The sequence below is a fragment of the Saccopteryx bilineata genome, chromosome 4, assembly GCF_036850765.1.
Source record: "Saccopteryx bilineata isolate mSacBil1 chromosome 4, mSacBil1_pri_phased_curated, whole genome shotgun sequence".
NCBI classification, from domain to species: Eukaryota; Metazoa; Chordata; class Mammalia; order Chiroptera; family Emballonuridae; genus Saccopteryx; species Saccopteryx bilineata.
This window is the reverse complement of record NC_089493.1, coordinates 39,785,195-39,805,093: the sequence shown is the minus strand read 5'-3', so window position 1 is coordinate 39,805,093 and position 19,899 is coordinate 39,785,195. Positions and strand designations below refer to the sequence as shown.

Below are 19,899 nucleotides of genomic sequence, written 5' to 3'. Positions count from 1 at the left end.
ACCTGTCTTCTGTTGATTGAATCCCTTCAGTCAGTAAAATTTTCTGTAGAGGTAGGCTTTTAAAAAAATACATATTTACTAGAGAAAAACATGTAGCTAAATTTTCTCCTAAGTTTACTGAACTATCATAAAGGAGTATTGTGCTTAGATAGAATTCATTGGTCACAGAAAGGACTATCATAAGTTATTATTATTATTATTATTATTTTATTATTAAATGCGAGGCAGGGAGGCAGATACCAACTCCAGCATGTACCCCAACAGGGGTCCACCCAGCAAGCCCCCTATCAGGCGATGCTCTGCCTGTCTGGGCCACTGCTCTGTTACTCGGCAACTGAGCTATTTTAGCACCTGAGGTGAGGCCATGGAGCCATTCTCTGTTCCTGGGGCCAACTTTGCTTGAACTATTGGAGCCAAGGCTATGAGAGGGGAGGAGAGAGAGAGGGAGGGAGGGGGTGCAAGGGTGAAGAAGCAGATGGTCGATTCTCCTGTGTGCCCTTACTGGGAACCAAACCTGGGACTTCCACACACTGGGCTGGTGGTCTCCCACTGAGCCAACTGGCCAGGGCCCATAAGTCTTTACAAAATAACTTCTTCACTTACTTGCCTGAAAGTAAAAGGTGAAGAGAAAATTTTATCATTATAAAAGTAAAGGACTTATCCATATGAAATTCTGCTATGTTAGAGTTGTGAGAATGAAATAAAATAATGTATATAAAGTGCCTTGGTAAATACTAAATTTTATTATTCTGAGTTCTCATTGGAGCAACACTCTTAAGGATTTCTCACTATTCTCTGAGAAATAGTTGGCTCACTGCAATTATTTTGGAAAATGTTTAGCTCTGGGAATAAACTCATAGTTCCTCTCCTCTGGCCTCTTGGGTAAAAGGATTTCACTATTGAATTCTATACCCAGCCAAATTAACACTTAAATGTGCAGGTAGAATAATGACATTTTCATATATGCAAGGACTCAAAAATTATCTCTCCAGGAGGGAATCAAAGTTTTAGAACTCTGCATGCTTAAATATGGTTAAAGCCCTGTTCCCTAGTTTTCAATCCATGCTACTTACTTAATTGTTACCATTATTTGCCTTAAGATAATTTGGATTAATTATATTATGTGCTTTATCTCAATTTATATCAGTTACTTCAAGAATCCTAGGTTGCCCTTCATTTCCCAGACACATCCCATATGGCTCTGTCAACCATATTCTAACCTCATCTGCTCCTCCCAAACTCCTGAAATCCTTCCACTTTTCTTTTCTAGAACTCATGATCAATCAGCAGCAAAACTCCTGTGTCCTCAACTTTTCTCTAAACATTTCCTTCACACTCTTTTTTTCTTTTTTTAAAGAGAGAGGAGGGGAGATAGTGAGATAGACTCCCGCATGTGCCCTGACCAGGATCTACCTGGCAACCCCCATCTGGGGCTGTTGCTCCAATCAACCGAGCTATCCTCAGTTCCTGAGGCCAACGCTCAGACCAACTGAGCCACTGGCTGCAAGAGGAGAAAAGAAACAGAAGGGGGAGAAGGAAGGGAAGAGAAGCAGATAGTTGCTTCTCATGTGTGTCCTGACCAGGAATCAAACTTGAGACTTCATTATGCTGAGCCAGTGCTTTATCCATTGAAGCAACCGACCAGGGTCTCCTTTACTTTCTTACTCTAGGGAAACTCAAGTCTTTTCTGAGAACACTGTAGTTGTTATCCTCTCATGTAGCCATTCTTTTCTCTTCCATGTCCCTCATACTAGTTTGAAGATAACCTTCAAAAGTCATGGGGAAAATGATTTCACTATAGAATTCTATACCCAGTCAAATTATCATTTAAATGTGAAGGTAGAATAATGACATCCTCTTATATGCAAGGACTCAAAAACTGTCACCCATGCACCTATACTTAATGAGCAATAAAAGATGCCATTAACCAAGAGTAGAAGTAACAAAGAAACAGGGAACCTAGCACAGGAGAGAAGTGAAGGGAATTTCCAATACAGCAACTGAACAGCAGACCTAAAAGCCACCTCCAAGTATGAGTAGTTCTTTTTACAAAGGCACAGTCAGCATGTTAGTTGAGGCTTGTTAGTTGAGGGTTGTGTTCAGGATCGAAACCCTTTTCTTTTTCTTCTTCCTGAAGAGAATGCCTTTCATGTTTGCCTGTCTAGCTTTAATTTGCACTAATGCTACCTGAGTAGGTTAGTGTCAGACCTGGCTGGTACAAAGGACTAAGAACCAAATAGTGGGAGATGGAAACAAGGTATTATCAAGGGTAATAGAAGAAAGAAGCAGGGTAAGGAATGAGGGAATTAGAATTGAGTGTGGCTGATGTCTGACTGAATGCAGAAGATAATGGAGAAGGAGATATCTGAGGATATCTCTCAGATTTCTGGCATAGGCCACCAGATTATTTGTAGTGTCATTAATGGAGACAAGAACACAGCAGGAGGTGTTGGTTCAAAATAAAAATGAGTTCAGTTTTGGATATGTGGACTTTGAAGTATATGTTGATGGACTGGTCCTAGAACTAAATTCCAGGATAGAGGTTTGTTTATTCATTAAATATTCTTTCATCTACAAAGATAAATAAGACTCACTTCCTTGAAAAAGTTTATAGTCTAATAGGGAAGACAAATGCATGAGCCAGTAATTAAAATGTAGTGTGATAAATGTAACAATTTAAATATGTATAAAGTACAGTGATAACTCAGAAGAGGGAGTGATCTGCCTTGTCTTACTGGGGAGTGAGGGCCAGTACATATTACTGGAGCACTAAGCTAACAAAGAATTAGGCCAGCAGACAAGACAAGGGAGAATATTCCAGCATATACAAAGGTACAAAGGCATATACTGCATATTTTACTTAAAGCAGAAAAGGTAGTTTACTATATAACTTTTGCATAAGGTATAAAGAAGAATATGAAACTGAGGAGATAGATACATGTCAGATGCTAAAGAATTGGAGTTTTTATTGAAGCAATGAGAAAGCATTGAGGTGTTTTTAAAATAGTCAAGTTAGATACTGGGATTCACCACTTGCTACTTCAAAATACAATTTGGGTCTTCCCTGGAGCTCAGTGACAGAGTCCCCTATCTTCCTCTTCCTTTTATAAGGATTTAAGTTTTTAGCAATGTTAAAGAAATACACAGAAATAAAATGGGCCCTTGTGCTCTGCATTTAGTTTTTTCACTTGAACCCTCTAGAGCAGTGATTCTCAATACCATCCATCACAACACCCTCCTTTTATATATATGAAAAATTCTAGATGCTCCCTTTACTACCAGAAATGAGATTTCTGGAGGTACTAGACCCTACCTATGGTGGGCTGCATAATGGCCTCCAAGAAGACATCTATGTCCTAATCCCTGAAGTCTTTGAACATTAACTTCCATAGCAGAAAAAAACTTTGCAGGTATGATTAAGTTAAGAATATTAAGATGGAGAGATTATCCTGGTAGACTTTAAATGCAGTTACATGGGGAAGACAAGATGGTGCTGGAGTAGGCGGACGTAAAAACATCCACCTCCCAGAACCAAAGTGGATTACAAACTAATTTTAAGAACTATCATCTGGAAAAACCAACTTTGAACTAAACTAAGAGGACTCTTCAACCAAAGAACACTGAAGAAGCCATACCGAGACTGGTAGGAAAAGCAGAAACGTGGAGAGGGCTGCCCAGCTCCCCGGAGCGAACGGCAGCCGGGATAGACTTGTGTGGCGGGAAGTGAGTTTAGCAGAGAGGGGAGGGTCCTGAATCCCAGGAACAAAGCCCCATCCTGTAGCCCCAGAGCCTAGAAGAGGCGTATGGACAGTATTTAGCTGGAAACAAGTCAGGATACTGTTTGTGAGAAAGAGACTGATTTCTCAGACCCAGGATTCTTCTTAAAGGGACCGCACAGAACACCTCTCTCACAACCACTCACCTGGGGCTCTGGTAGACGGGGAGAGAGGAGAGTACCGGAGTAGCAGGAAGAGAGTGTAATCTAGGAGGCACAGGGAGAAACATTTTGGGAGACAGCCACCCTAACCTCTGGGATGAGTCACTCCTCAAATCTGAAGTGAATATTTCCGTTGGGAACAGCGATACCAGCAAAGGGAAGCAGGACACCAGCCAAACAAGCTCTCCCGCAGCACTCAGAGCAGAGTCGCTTAGAAGGAGGGAGCTTTCTGGACTACAGTAGTGAGTGTTAAGGTCTGAGCTGCAGTGCCCCTACCCACACGGCTGAAGGCTCGCTGGAGGGCAGGTGGCAACAGGACATGGAAGCGTGGTTCTATTGGCAAGGGCAGAAGCCGGCTGGCCACCACTGGGCCCAGGTGTGAGCTCAGTTGTGCCTGGCTGGGGAGGAGGAGTCGTGCAAAAGCGGTCAAACCCAGCTGCGGGCAGCCTGCAATCCAGCCTGCGGGGGAAGGGTGGGAACCCGGAAGGGGTGGAGACCCGCCCTTGAGCAAGGGTGCAGGAGCACAGCCCTGCCCCGCCTGCAGAACTGAGGCTTGTGGCCTGACTTGGGAGCTGGCTACTCCCGCAGGGTGGAGCCAAAAACCCAGAACAGGCAAAGTTCCGCTACCGAGCATGGACATGCAGTCCCGCCTGGCCTGTGGAGCCAAGTCTTGAAGCCGTCCCACGAGCAGGCTCCTCCTGCAAGGGTGGGGCGAAAGCCCAGAAACAGGCGGAGACCTGCAGCTGAGCAAAGGTGCCCACCACTGCCCTCAGGGCCGAGCATAATGCCACCCACATGAGCGGGGCAAAGGCCAAGGCCACCAAGGCTTGTACACCCGAGCACGTGATCATGGCCACTCCCATGAAGGAGAGAAGAAAACCACAGCAACAGCCCCAGTGGGCAGGCATCAGCAACGCCCATACCCAAATGCCCTAGGCAGCAACAGCAGAGGGGGTGGAGGGCTTGCAGACAGACCATACCTAGGGAACAGAGGCCAAACCCAGTGGACTCCAGTGGCCAAAACCTTCCTTTACACAGAGAAAATGAGAAGGCAGAGAAATGCAACACAAATGAATCAAGAGAAATCCCCAGAAAAGGACCTGAATGAATCAGATATAACCAAATTACCAGATGCAGAGTTTAAAATAACAATTGTTAGGATTCTGAAAGATATTAGAACAACAATAGATGGTCATTACGAACACCTAAATAAAGAGATAGCAAATATAAAAAAGGACATTGAAATAATAAAAAAGAATAAGTCAGATGACAAATACAATATCAGAAATGAAGAACACAATGGAAAGAATTAAAAGCAGGATGGATGAAGCTGAGAATTGAATCAGCGAGTTAAGAGGACAAGATAAATAAAGGAACGGAAGCAGAGCAGAAAAAAGAAAAGAGACTCAAAAAGTCTGAGGAAACTCTAAGAGAGCTCTGTGACAACATAAAGTGAAATAACATCCACATCATAGGGATTCCTGAAGAAGAAGAGAAAGAACAAGGGATAAAGACTTTGTTCAAGCATATCATAGCTGAAAACTTCTCTCAATTAAGGCAGGAAAACATCTCACATGTTCAGGAAGCACAGAGAACTCCATTAAAGAGAAACCCAAAGAAATCAACACCAAGACACATCATAATTAAAATACCAAAGCTAAGTGATAAAGAGAAAATACTAAAAGCTGCTAGAGAGAAAAAGACTGTCACCTACAAAGGAGCCCCCATAAGGTTGACTTCTGACTTCTCAACAGAAACACTTGAGGCCAGAAGGGAATGGCAAGAAATATTCAAAGTAATGCAGAACAAGAGTCTACAACCAAGAGTACTTTATTCAGCAAGGCTATCATTTAAAATTGAAGGAGAAATAAAAAACTTTCCAGACAAAAAAAAAAAAACTCAAGGAATTCATTACAATCAAACCAAGGCTGCAAGAAATGCTAAGGGGCCTGTGTAAACAGATCAAAGGAGAAAAAGAATATAGTAAAAGAGAAATACAGTTTTAAAGAATAAAATGGCAATAAACAATTACATATCAATAATAACCTTAAATGTAAATGGATTAAATGATCTGATCAAAAGACATAGGGTAGCTGCGTGGATATGAAAACAGGACCCATACATATGCTGTCTACAAGAGACACACATTAAAATAGAAGATGCACATAGACTGAAGGTAAAAGGATGGCAAATGGAAATGAAAAAAAAAAGCTGGGGTAGCAATACTTATATCAGACAAAATGGACTTTAAAACAAAGACTATAGTTAGAGATAAAGAAAGTCACTACATAATGATAAAGAGAGCAATCCAACAGGAAGATATAACCGTTATAAATATCTACGCACCTAATATAGGAGCACCTAAATATATAAAGCAGACTTTGATGGATTTAAAGGGTGAGATCAACAGCAATACTATAATAGTAGAGGATTTCAATACCCCACTAACATCACTAGATAAATCCTCAAGAAAGAAAATTAACAAAGAAACAGCAGACTTAAAGGACATACTAGATCAACTTGATTTAATAGATATCTTCAGAACCTTTCATCCTAGAACAGCAGAATATACATTCTTTTCAAGTGCTCATGATACATTCTCTAGAATAGACCACATGTTAGGGCACAAAAGTGGTCTCAGTAAATTTAAGAAGATTGAAATCATATCGAGCACTTTCTCTGATCACAATGGCATGAAACTAGAAATGAACCACAACAGAAAAACTGAAAAATACTCAAACACTTGGAAACTAAATAGCATGTTATTAAATAATGAACGGGTAAACAATGAGATCAAAGAAGAAATTAAAAAATTCCTAGAAATGAACAATAATGAGCATACATCAACTCAAAATTTATGGGACACAGCGAAAGCAGTCCTGAGAGGGAAGTTCATAGCATTACAGGCATACCTCAAGAAGCTAGAAAAAGCTCAAATAAACAACTTGACCCTACATCTAAAAGAACTAGAAAAAAAACAGCAAGTAAAGCCCAGAGCTAGTAGAAGAAAGGAAATAATAAAGATCAGAGCAGAAATAAATGACATAGAGGCTAAAGAAACAATACAGAGGATCAATGAAACCAGGAGCTGGTTCTTTGAAAAGGTAAACAAGATTGATGAACCTTTAACTAGACTCACCAAGAAAAAAAGAGAGAGGACTCAAATAAATAAAATTAGAAACAAGATGGAGAAATAACAACTGACACAACAGAAATACAAAATATTGTAAGAAAAGACTATGAAGAACTGTACGCCAAAAAACTAGACAACCTAGATGAAATAGACAAACTCCTTGAAACATACAATCTTCCAAAAATCAATCTGGAAGAATCAGAAAACCTAAACAGACTGATTACAACAAATGAGATTGAAACAGTTATCAAAAAACTCCCAACAAAGAAAAGTCCTGGGCCTGATGGCTTCTCAAGTGAATTCTACCAAATATTCAAAGAAGAACTAACTCCTATCCTTCTCAAGCTATTTCAAAAAATTCAAGAGTAAGGAAGACTTCCAAGCTCCTTTTATGAGGCGAGCATAATTCTGATTCCAAAACCAGGCAAAGACAACACAAAGAAAGAAAATTATAGGCCATTATCCCTGATGAATTTAGATGCTAAAATTCTCAACAAAATATTAGCAAACCGGATCAAGCAATATATGAAAAAAATCATACAACATGATCAAGTAGGATTTATTCTTGGGAGGCAAGGCTGGTACAATATTCACAAATCAATCAATGTGATTCATCACATAAACAAAAGGAAGGAGAAAAACCACATGATAATTTCAATAGATGCAGAAAAAACATTTAATAAAATCCAGCACCCATTCATGATCAAAACTCTCAGCAAAGTGGGAATACAGGGAACATACCTCAACATGATAAAGGCATCTATGACAAACCCACAGCCAACATCATACTCAATGGGCAAAAATTAAAAGCAATCCCCTTAAGATCAGGAACAAGGCAGGGGTGCCCCCTTTCACCACTCTTATTCAACTTAGTTCTGGAAGTCCTAGCCACAGCGATCAGACAAGAAAAAGAAATAAAAGGCATCCAAATTGGAAAAGAAGAAGTAAAATTATCATTATTTGCAGATGATATGATATTGTATATAGAAAACCCTAAAGTCGCAGTCAAAAAACTACTAGACCTGATAAATGAATTCAGCAAGGTGGCAAGATATAAAATTAATACTCAGAAATCAGAGACATATTTATACACTAACAATGAACTGTCAGAAAGAGAAATTAAGGAGTCAATCCCCTTTACCATTGTAACAAAAAAAATAAAGCACCTAGGAATGAATTTAAGCAGAGAGATTAAAGACTTGTACTCGGAAAATTATAAAACATTGATAAAAGAAATCAGGGAAGATACAAACAAGTGGAAGCATATACCATGCTAATGGTTAGGAAGAATAAACATCATTAAAATGTCTATATTATCCAAAGCAATTTATAAATTCAATGCAATACTGATTAAAATACCAATGACTTACTTCAAAGATATAGAACACATATTCCAAAAATTTATATAGGACCAAAAGAGAACATGAATAGCCTCAGCAATCTTGAAAAGAAAGAATAAAGTGGGAGGTATCACACTTCTGGATATCAAGTTATACTATAAGGCCATTGTACTCAAAACAGCGTGGTACTGGCATAAGAACAGACATATAGATCAATGGAACAGAACTGAGAACCAGAAATAAACCCACACTTTTATGGACAACTGATATTTGACAAAGGAGGTAAGAGCATACATTGGAGTAAAGACAGCCTCTTCAACAAATGGTGTTGGGAAAATTGGACAGCTACCTGCAAAAAAATGAAACTAGACCACCAACTTAACATCATTCACAAAAATGAACTCAAAATGGATAAAAGACTTAAATGTAAGCCGTAAAACCATAAGCATCTTAGGAGAAAACATAGGTAGTAAGCTCTCTGACATCTCTCGCAGCAATATATTTATATTTGTCGATTTGTCTTCACAGGCAAGTGAAATAAAAGACAGGATAAACAAATGGGACTTTATCAAACTAAAAAGCTTGATAAGCCTTTTAAAGACAATAAAAACAATAAAAAGACAAACTACACAATGGGAGAATATATTTGACAATGCATCTGATAAGGGGTTAATAACCAAAATTTATAAAGAATTTGTAAAACTTAATACCAGGAAGACAAACAATCCAATCCAATAATGGGCAAAAGAAATGAATAGACCCTTTTCCAAAGAGGACATACAGATGACCAATAGGTATATGAAAAAATGCTCAACATCACTAATCATTAAAGGAATGCAAATTAAAACCACAATGAGATATCACCTCACACCAGTCAGAATGGTGCTCATCAACAAAACAACACAGAATAAATACTGGCGAGGATGTGGAGAAAGGGAACCCTCCTGCACTGCTGGTGGGAATGCAGACTGGTGCAGCCACTGTGGAAAACAGTATGGAGATTTCTCAAGAAATTAAAAATCAAACTGCCTTTTGACCCAGCTATACCACTGTTAGGAATATAACCCAAGAACACCATAGCACTGTTTGAAAAGAAGAAATGCACCCTCATGTTTATGGCAGCCTTGTTTACAATAGCGAAAATCTGGAAACAGCCCAAGTGTCCGTCAGTGGACGAGTGGATTAAAAAGCTTTGGTACATATATACTATGGAATACTACTCAGCTATAAGAAATGATGACATCGGATCATTTACAACAACATGGATCGACTTTGATAACATTATACTGAGCGAAATAAGTAAATCAGAAAAAACTAAAAACTATGATTCCATACATAGGTGGGACTAAAAAATGAGACTCAGAGACATGAGCAAGAGTGTGGGGGTTACAGGGTGGGGGGGGAGTTGAGGGAGGGGGTTGAGGGAGGGGAGGGACACAAAGAAAACCAGTTAGAAGGTGATGGAAGACAATTGGACTTTGGGTGATGGGAATGCAGCATAATCAAATGTCAAAATAACCTAGAGATGTTTTTTCTGAATATATGGACCCTGATTTATCAATGTCACCCCATTGAAATTAATAAAAAAAAATAAATGCAATTACATGCTTCATGGAGGGAGATCACAGGCAGAAGAGAAGAGGGCATTGTGACCACAGAGTCAGAGATATGGCCACAACTCAAGGCATGCTAGCTATCACCGGAAGCTAGAAAAGGCAAGGAACAGATTTTTGCTAAAGCCCCTAGAGAGAGCGTGGCCCTGGTGACACCTTGAATTTGACCCAGTGAAACTGGGCCTCCAAAACCATGATCAAATAAATTTCTGTTGTTTTAATCCATCAAGTTTATAATAATATGTTCTAGCAGCCATAGGAAGCTAAATACTACTTATAAATAATATGCCATGCGGTAAAATAAAGGAGAACCAAACCCAAAGTAAATGCTGTTCGTTATGGGATTTGCCTAAACAGTGAACAATTTTTGACAAAGTTCCAAACAAAACAAAATATACATTTACATGGTAATTGTATTCCTTGAAAATTTAGTGTATATTCCAACAATTAGCCATTGTTTTCTCTGCATCAACCAAATTGTGCTTGACACACAGAAGGTATTTAAGACAAGCTGGATACACAGGATATGAATGGATGGATGAATTAGAGCTACAGAGAGATTCTATTTTAAAAGTTCCAAAACCAACACGCATGGCAAAAATTATGTATAGTCAAAAATTACCTTTGAAAATTTCTTATATAATTTGTAAAATAGAGTGTTAAACATTTACATGACCGTTTCTCAATGAGAACCTGTTTTGTTGTTTTTGAGCCTTGTTTTGGGCACCATGTAGAAGATATGGATTGCTTCAGGGTCATGATGAGTCCCGTTCTGCACTGCAGGGTGCTCTCACTGTGACAGCAAACAAGAACAACTGACTAAAACAGCGTTGATCCTTTTTCATCTCAGTGTTCACTGTGAGCATTTGCTTATTGTTTGGAATGAGAGCTGCCCAAACTATATGTTCATCTCTTTTTCTTCTCATCATTAGTGAGCATAGTTCTGTAGACCCACAATTAATTAAGTGGGGTGATAAAGTAACTCCATCTTCAGTGGATTGGTGTTCTTGTCACATCCTTTTGCTAATGAGTAGTTTTCAGTTGAGCTGGATTTTTCTCTCCAGGTGCATTTGACAATGTCTAGAGACATTTCTGGTTGTCACAGGTCTACTGGCAGTTAGTGGATAAAGGCCAGGGATGCTGCTGAACATCCTACCATCCCAGGACAGCCCTCCACTATAGAGAATTATCTGAGCCAAAAATGTTAGTAGTGGCCAGATTGGAAAACCCTGGGCTAGATTATGTGTGTGCTTTGCTCATGTAATGACTCCTTGATTTATTTGCCTTGACATTAGAGAAGTGCTTCCTGTAGCAGAAACTGAATGTGTTGTTATTGGGCTCTGGGGAAAGGGTGGATGTGGGTCTCTGCTCAGGTAAACATATCTATAAGTTAACCTTCTATTTTATTTTTATCAAAAGTAATATTTGGTCACATGTGCATGATTGTGTGTATGTGTGTGCACTCATGCAGGAGGACTGGGACCCTTTTCTGTCCATTCTTCCCCACTTCTAGTATCATTTCCTACAGTTAGCAACATTTAGAGTTTTTGCTTTTAATCCTTTTGGTGTTACCTTTCTAAATCTAAATAATATTCTTCTACTTTTATTTACTGATTTAAGAGATTCTCTGTTGACACTTCATTACAAAAGGTCAGGATTTAGCTTGGGTACACTAATATCCTCCTTTCCCCCTTCTAATTTTCATTAGTTTGTATTCAGTTTTATTGATTTTTTATTACTCTAAATAGTACATTTAAACCTTTATTTTTGTTCCATGTTCTTTAAATAATATCTCTTGACTCTGCTATATGTGATATCAGTGCTCCCATCATTTCTACCTGTCCTCTTCCCATTTCCCAGTCTTTCTGCTATACTCTTACATCATCAAGGTTGATAATACTTACTTTGTTTTGGTCAGGACACACATGAGAGCGACCATCTGCTTCTCTTCCCCTCTCTCTCTCCCCTTCTTGTAGCTATGGGCTCGATCTGTTCGACTGTGGGCCCCCAGCACTGAGGATGTTTAGGTTGGCTGCAATGTTGGCCCCAGGTGCTGAGGATAGCTCGGTTGATTTGAGCATCGGCTCCAGCATCGGGCTTGCTGGGTGGATCCCGTTCAGAGTGCATGCGCAAGTCTGTCTATCTACCCTCCTCTTACTTAAATATATAAATTATATATATATATATATATTTACTTTGTTTTGTACTCATATTTAAATAGTTCTTGTTATTATCTATAAGATGAGTCTAAAAGTTGAAAACTAATGAACAGCATTTCTAGGCTATGACTATGTAAATATTATTTCTTCAGAGCCAAGCAGTTATTGGGATCTCAGAACTCTCTGTGTGTGTGATACCACAGCCTCTGTGCCATTTGAAAGGAGAATATTTCTAGTACCCAGTATTATATATATATTTTTTACTGCATCAACTTTTCTAAAATATGCCACATTTGGCTGATAAACTGACATTTAAGTACACATTAAGAAAGGTGAGAGGTGGCAATATAATTGCGTAGTGGACATTCAATAAATGAATGACCTGCATGACACTATTAGGGAGAAAAAAGAGTGAGAGGAAAATGATGGAAAACACAAGAAAGAAAAGAATTTCAAAATAATAAAAGTGCATTCCAAATGGCCAACTTTCTGAGGGTTGAACTGTATTTGAATAACTCATGTCCCTCCATCCAGATCCAAAGATAATATTACTGCTGCTGAAACTTGGGCTTTGTACTGTAACCACAGTTTATTAATTGTCCTGTTTCATTGAGGAAAAAATGCAAAGCAGACAGAACACTGGAGTAACTAGTTGGAACTATTCCACTACTTCATGGGAAGCAGCTTTCCAAACGATTCCTGTGGAGGCTGAAGTCTTGGTCTAGCCAAAATAGCACTAAAGTGTACCTTGATGGTACATTAAAGAAGAAAATTTTCCCCAATTTACTTCATTAGGATTTATAGCCTTTCTGCTCCCTCAAAAACATAGCATTGATTTCTTTAATATCAAAAAATAATTTCCTAAAATAGATCGCTTATGACTGCCTTCAGTTACTTATTTAAGGAGAATTGTGCCAAATACTGCTTGTATGAATTCCTGTAAAAGAGTGAATTAACTTTATAATTTTTATAATTAATGTTATTTCTCTTCTATAGGAATATGCTATTAATGTGATTGTTCATCACTACATCTTATTTGTTTTAATTTAAATTTTTCTGTTGATTTGAGAGAGAGGAAAGAAGAAAAAGGAAAGGGAGGGAAGGAAGGAGAGAGGGAGAGAGAAAGAAAGAGAGAGAGAGAGAAATATCAATTCATTGTTCTACTTAGTTGTTCCATTTAGTTGTTCACTCATTGGTGGATCCTCAACTATGCCCTGAGTGAGGATCAAACCAGCGACCTTGGCATGCCAGGACGACACTCTATTCACCGAGGAACCCAGCCAGGGCCACCACATATTATTCTAATATCTCTCAAAACATCTTTCACTTTATGAATAAGATATTAAAACATTGGTCATATGAAGAGCAGCAAAAATATCTCTTATTAGCAGACAAAATAATATTTAAATTACTAAACACCAGAGAAATTAAAAAAAAACTGCAGTGTAAATAAACCCTATCAGATATTTGGTAGAGGAAACAGAACTATTCAAGTAATATGGTTATTGGAAGTAAAGTTTTATCACTCCATTATAGTCATTATAGAATATTTGAATTTCTCTCCCTTCCAAAAAAAGGAAGAAAAAGACTACACAACGATTTGTTTATAATTTATTTTACTCTTCTTTGTGTATTGCTTTATAAATCAGAGTTGAATCCTATTTTTGCTTTATTTGACATTTTCATGTTATTATAATCATAATTTTTAATAGCTACATATTATTTCATCAAGTATACCTACCATAATTTACTTAACCACCTTACCATTATTGAGCATTTATGTAGTGTTTTTATTTCAATATAAATAATGCATGGTGAGTATCTTTGCATATAATGATTTCTCTGTTATTTTCTTGTTTCCTAAGATGCAAGCTCCTAGTGGTCAAATGTTATAAATATTTTAAAGGCCCATTTTCACATTGAAGTATAAAAATCAGTGCCAGTTAATATTGTCTCCAGCATCTTAATTGCCCAAATGACAGAATTTTAAAAGTATTTTACTAGTGTTGTTTTGGTTTATATATTGAGATGATCCAGAAAACCATTAAAAAGTGAATATGTAGAGATAAAGCATTTGAATACGTATATATTTTAGTAAAGCCTCAATGTTAAAACAGAAGCCATTATTCATATTCATGATGTCTCAGCTATGGAGAAGTGCTTCAGATTTTTGCAACATAAGAGAAGTATGATGACTGTGGCAGAACTGAATGACTAACCAGCCAGACAAGCTGACTTGAAAGATGGAGTTAGGTTTTGAACATTGTACTTACTCTCCCCCTAAAATTCTAAGCCTTTTTCACTCTAAAATTGGGTGTGTGCTGTATTTAGAGATGTTTTTATAAAACTAGAAAACAATAGCAATTTGAGATTGCTAAAATGTATGCCACAGTGTCAGAAGTTACAGTTATAGCAATCATCATTGTGCTGTTGGTTTAATTATATTTTCTGGAATAATAGAGATTGTCTTCTAATTTAAAAATTAAGAATAAATGTTTAATTTATTTATATTTAGAGAACTGAAATACCAATTTCTTTTGGAATCTTAATACCATATTCTCCCATGTATAAGATGCACCTTAATTTTGGGGCCCAAAATTTGAAGAAAATAAAAAGAATTACATAAAGTTATTGAACTCAAGTTTTATTCATCATAAAATTCATACAACTCCTCATCACTGTCAAAACTCCCATCCATTAGATCGTCCTTGTCTGTGTCTGATGACGAATCACTGTCTTCAACAATGAGCTCAAAAACAAGCGCAAAAAAGCGGGAAATGAAAGTAAAAAAGTCTACAACCACTGTATAAGATGCACCCAGTTTTTAGATCCTAAATTTTTCAGAAAAGGTTGCATCTTATACATGGGGAAATATAGTATTATGATTTTTACGTATGGGAAAGTTATTTGCTTTTTTATTAAGTATATAATCTATACTTGTTTGTGCTATTTAAAAATAAAATAAGCCCTACTTTGATGACATTATCTTGATAACTTACCAACTAAGAATCTGTTGCAAAATAGGTCATTTTAAAAACAAGTTATTTGGACCCTGGCTGGTTTGCTCATTGGTAGAGTGTCAGCCCAGCGTGTGGATGTCCTGGGTTCAATTCCTGGTCAGGGCACACAGGAGAAACACCCATCTGCTTCTCCACTTTTCCCTCTTCTATCTTTCTCTCTCTCTCTCTCTTTCTCTCTCTCTCTCTCTCTCTCTCTCTCTTCCTCTCCTGCAGCCCTGGCTCATTAGAGTGAGTTGGTTCCAGGAGCTGAGGATGGCTCCATGGCCTCTGCCTCAGGGGCTAAGAAAATGGCTCCAGTTGGGAGGGAGCAAGGGCCCCATTTGGGCAGAGCATTGCCCCCTGGTGAGCTTGCCAGGTGGGTCCCAGCTGGCGCACATTCCGAAGTCTGTCTCTGCCTCCCCTTCTCTCACTAAAAATAAAAATAAAAAAGCAAGTTATTTGAACAAAACAGATATAGACTCAGATAGAAAGAACAAACTGGTCTTTGGCAGAAGGGAGGGGAGTGGCAGGGTGAGGCAAAACAGGTAAAGGGAAAAAGAAATACAAACTTCAATTATAAAATGCCTGACCTGCGGTGGCTCAGTGGATGAAGCGTCAGCCTGGAACACTGATGTCGCCGATTTGAAACCCTGGGCTTGCCTGGTCAAGACACATTCGAGAAGCAACTATGAGTTGATGCTTCCTGCTCTTCTCCCGTCTATTTCCTCTCTTTAAAATCAGTAAGTAAAATTTTTAAAATAAAATAAAGAAATAAGTCACAGGGATGTAATGTACAGCATGGAAAATATAGTTAATAATATGTTAATAACTTCATATGGTGACAGGCGGTAACTGTATTGTAGTGATCATTTTGTAATGTACAAAAATAATGAATTCCTGCATCATATACATGAAACATATAATATTGTATGTCAACTATAATTCAATAAAAATAAATTAAATTAAAAAATAAAAGCAAGTTATTTGATATATTCCCATGTATAACACAAATTCTCCTTGCTCTAAATTCTTAAGAAAGAACAGAAACATGTAACTATAAAAGGGGGATGTTAAAAGTGAACAGTGATGTTTCTTTAATCTCCGGCCTCACAGTGATAGATCAGAGACCTTCTGGAGACTTGGTTCACATATACATAATATAACAAAATTACCTTCCCGATCCCAAATTACATAGAAGCTAACAGAGAACTTTCTGATTTTTATTACAAAGATGCCAAAGCTTTGGAATGTTAAATATAATGAATTGTGCCTCTATATAACATTAATACCCAGTTGTATTTAGGAATATTAAACTAGTAAAGAATTATTGATTAAAATAATTATTCATTTTTGTGATGACATACACATTAGAATGTGTATTTGGAAAAACAGAATATCAGCGTTTACCGTAGGAGGAAAAAATTCTAGTTCTTAAAGTTTTATAATTCTGCTTTTTAATTTTATGTTCCAAAATACTGTTGACCCCTGAACAACACACTTTTAAACTGAGTCCTCATATTTGCAGATTTTTTTCAATAAGTATATTGGAAAAAATTTTGGAGATTTTCTTACTACTGTGAGACAGTTGTATCACTTACACTGGTCTACCATAAAGCGATCATATTGCTGCCTCTTCATTATCAATGCACAAATCGTTATACATGTAAATAAATAGGAATTTATTTTTCACATTGTCTTTTCACTTTGTATGTCTAGTGTTAGTAATCTATGTAACATCACAGTGTTTTTATCATATAAGACAATATTGAGGTAGGTACTGACGGGGTACATCTTGTAAACAGATGACGTGAACTTACAATATCAATACATATAGCACAGTACTGTAAATGTACTTATTCTACCTTATGATTTTAATATTTTTCTCTAGTTTACTTTATTGTAAGAATACAGCATATAATACATACACAAAAAATTGACTTTCTGTTATCAGTAAGGCTTCTGGTCAACAGCAGACTATTAGCAGTTAAGTTTTGGAGGCATCAAAGTTGTACAAAGACTTTTGACTGCCCGAGGGGTCAGCGCCCCTAACTCCTGCCTTGTTCAAAGGTCAGCTGTATACTTAACATCTACCTCTATAAGATTATTATTGCAGTTTTTCCTTGTTAAAACATAAAGTTTCCTACTTAAAATCAAATTATATATCCCAAATCCAAAACTAAATCGTCCTGTCCATGTGCTTAGTAGCATGTAAATAACTGTGTCATTCAAAGAGTTTCTAAATTCTTTGATCAACTCTAATAATAAAGTTAAAAATTTAAATGTATACTTGGCAAGAAAAGTTAATATTTTTGTCCTTAATTATGAAAACTTATTTTTCAGCATTTCAATGTTTTCTTTTTTTTTCTTTCTTTTTTTTTTTTTTCTGAAGCTGGAAACGAGGAGGCAGTCAGACTCCCGCATGCGCCCGACCGGGATCCACCCAGCACGCCCACCAGGGGGCGATGCTCTGCCCATCCGGGGCGTCGCTCTATTGCGACCAGAGCCACTCTAGCCTTGGGGCAGAGGCCAAGGAGCCATCCCCAGCGCCCGGGCCATCTTTTGCTCCAATGGAGCCTCGGCTGCAGGAGGGGAAGAGAGAGACAGAGAGGAAGGAGAGGGAGAAGGGTGGAGAAGCAGATGGGCGCCTCTCCTGTGTGCCCTGGTGGGGAATCAAACCCAGGACTTCCGCACCCCAGGCCGATGCTCTACCACTGAGCCAACCAGCCAGGGCCTCAATGTTTTCTTTCTAAGTAGTTATAACATGTAAAGACCATATACGGTTTTTTAAATGCTTGTTTTTACATATCTGGAAGTCTTTGTGTTTGAAAGTATCAAGAATTTTTTTGTTAATTTAGTAGCAGTTAAAAGAAAACCCAGGCATATCTTAAGAGTATCTATTAAAACTTGCTTTCAGTTCACTTTGTTCATTAGATTCCACATATAAGGAATAGCGGCAGAGATGGGATCACAGGGATTAGAGGGACAGCTGTCAGAGGGAAGGGGGATGAGGGGATAGGATCAGAGAAGGTGAAGGGATTAGTGAAATTATATATACATAACACAGATACAGATAACAGGACAGCAAATCCCAGAGGGAATGGGGGAGGGAGGCAAAAGGGGTGTAAATAGGAACACAGGGGTGGAGGGTGAGGCTGTTTTATTTAGTGGGACACTTGAATCCATGTAAACACAATAAATTAAAATTAATAAAACTTAAAAACAAACAACAACAAAAAAACTTGCTATCAGCCTGACCAGGCGGTTGCGCAGTGGATAGAGCATTGGCCTAGGACGCAGGGGACCCAGGTTTGAGGCATCAAGGTCACTGGCTTGAGTGTGGGATCATAGGCATGACCCCATGGTCGCTGGCTTGAAGCCCAAGGTCACTGGCTTGAGCAAGGGGTTCACTGGACAACTAAGATGCTGCAACAGAGAATTGATGCTTCTCTCACCCCTTGTATCTGTCTGTCACTATCTGTCCCTCTCTATCTTTCGCTAAAAACAAAACAAAACAAAAAAAACTTGCTTTCAGAAATGATGAGCCATGTGTATGACTCAATAGATGTGTTTTGCTATGCCAAAGACTCAGTATCTGCTGGTTGACTTCTTTCTAGTGCCAGAACTGTAAGGTTAAGCACTTTTCAAACTAGCATTTTACAAGTGTTTTTACTTTTCTTATTTTTACCGGTGGTGTCACTAGTTAGAACATAAAGCTATGTGGGTTGAGGAAAAACTTAGTTCATAAAGGCCATTTAACTCTCTTCTGTGACTACATTTCTTGAACATTGAAGTGAAAATGTAATTTTATACCCTTTCATGATGAAAAAAGAAAATGTATGACTTACTAATTGTGGGATAAGGGTAAATCTTCTATCATGAACACATTATCATTATCCTAGTTAGCTGGAAAAGTAAATGTTTCTGAAAGTGTGATACAACATTCATACTTTATTTAACTTCATTTACATCTGCAGTCTTCAGAAACTTGCCAACAAATACTTATGTTTTGACAGTATAGTAGGCAAGTACTGTTTAGTGAGAAGGGGGTTATAGGGTAATTATTCCAGTTGGATTAATGCAGCCTGGGTTGTTGTTAAACAACCTTGAGTTTTACTAAGCTCTACTTATTCTAAGAGGACTCTATCCTTACAGACCAAAAGTTTCCCAGAAAGTGGTTACTTTGTTTTAAATTTTGTGTGACCGTCTGGTAGTTATAAGGTACTGTATTTCCCCATTTATAAGACGCACCATTTTTCAAATTTGGGGTCTAAAAACTGGGTGCGTCTTATACAGCGTTTGTTGTTTTTTTTACCTGCATATGTGCTTTTTCATGCTTGTCTTTGCGCTCATTGTTTCGCACTTGTTACCGGTATGTTACAGAAGAATATGTTTTGCCACATTCTGCCCAGAAATGGCTCAGAAAAGATTTTCGTACAGTGCTGAATTTAAATTAAAAGTGATCCAGTTTGCAAAAGTGAATGGGAATCGTGCTGCTGAACATAAGTTTGGTCCTCCTCCAACTGAGAAATCAATCCGAGACTGGCTACAGGAAGAAGAAACCCTACTGAAAACGCCATGGCAGAAAAAGGCCAGGAGAGGCAGGTCAGCAAAATGGCCTGATTCAGAGAGGGAATTGAAGATATGGATTGAAGAGCAAAGGGAAATTGGAATTCCAGTGTCCACAAAGATGATTCAGCATGAGGCAAGAAGAATTGCTG

At 38.0% G+C, this 19,899-nt stretch overlaps 1 protein-coding gene across 2 annotated transcripts in view; it reads left to right on the top strand.

The window, feature by feature from the left end:
* Positions 1-19,899, top strand: part of SLC38A6 (solute carrier family 38 member 6) — an 85,820-nt gene that overhangs the window by 20,056 nt on the left and 45,865 nt on the right. The window lies entirely within an intron of this gene.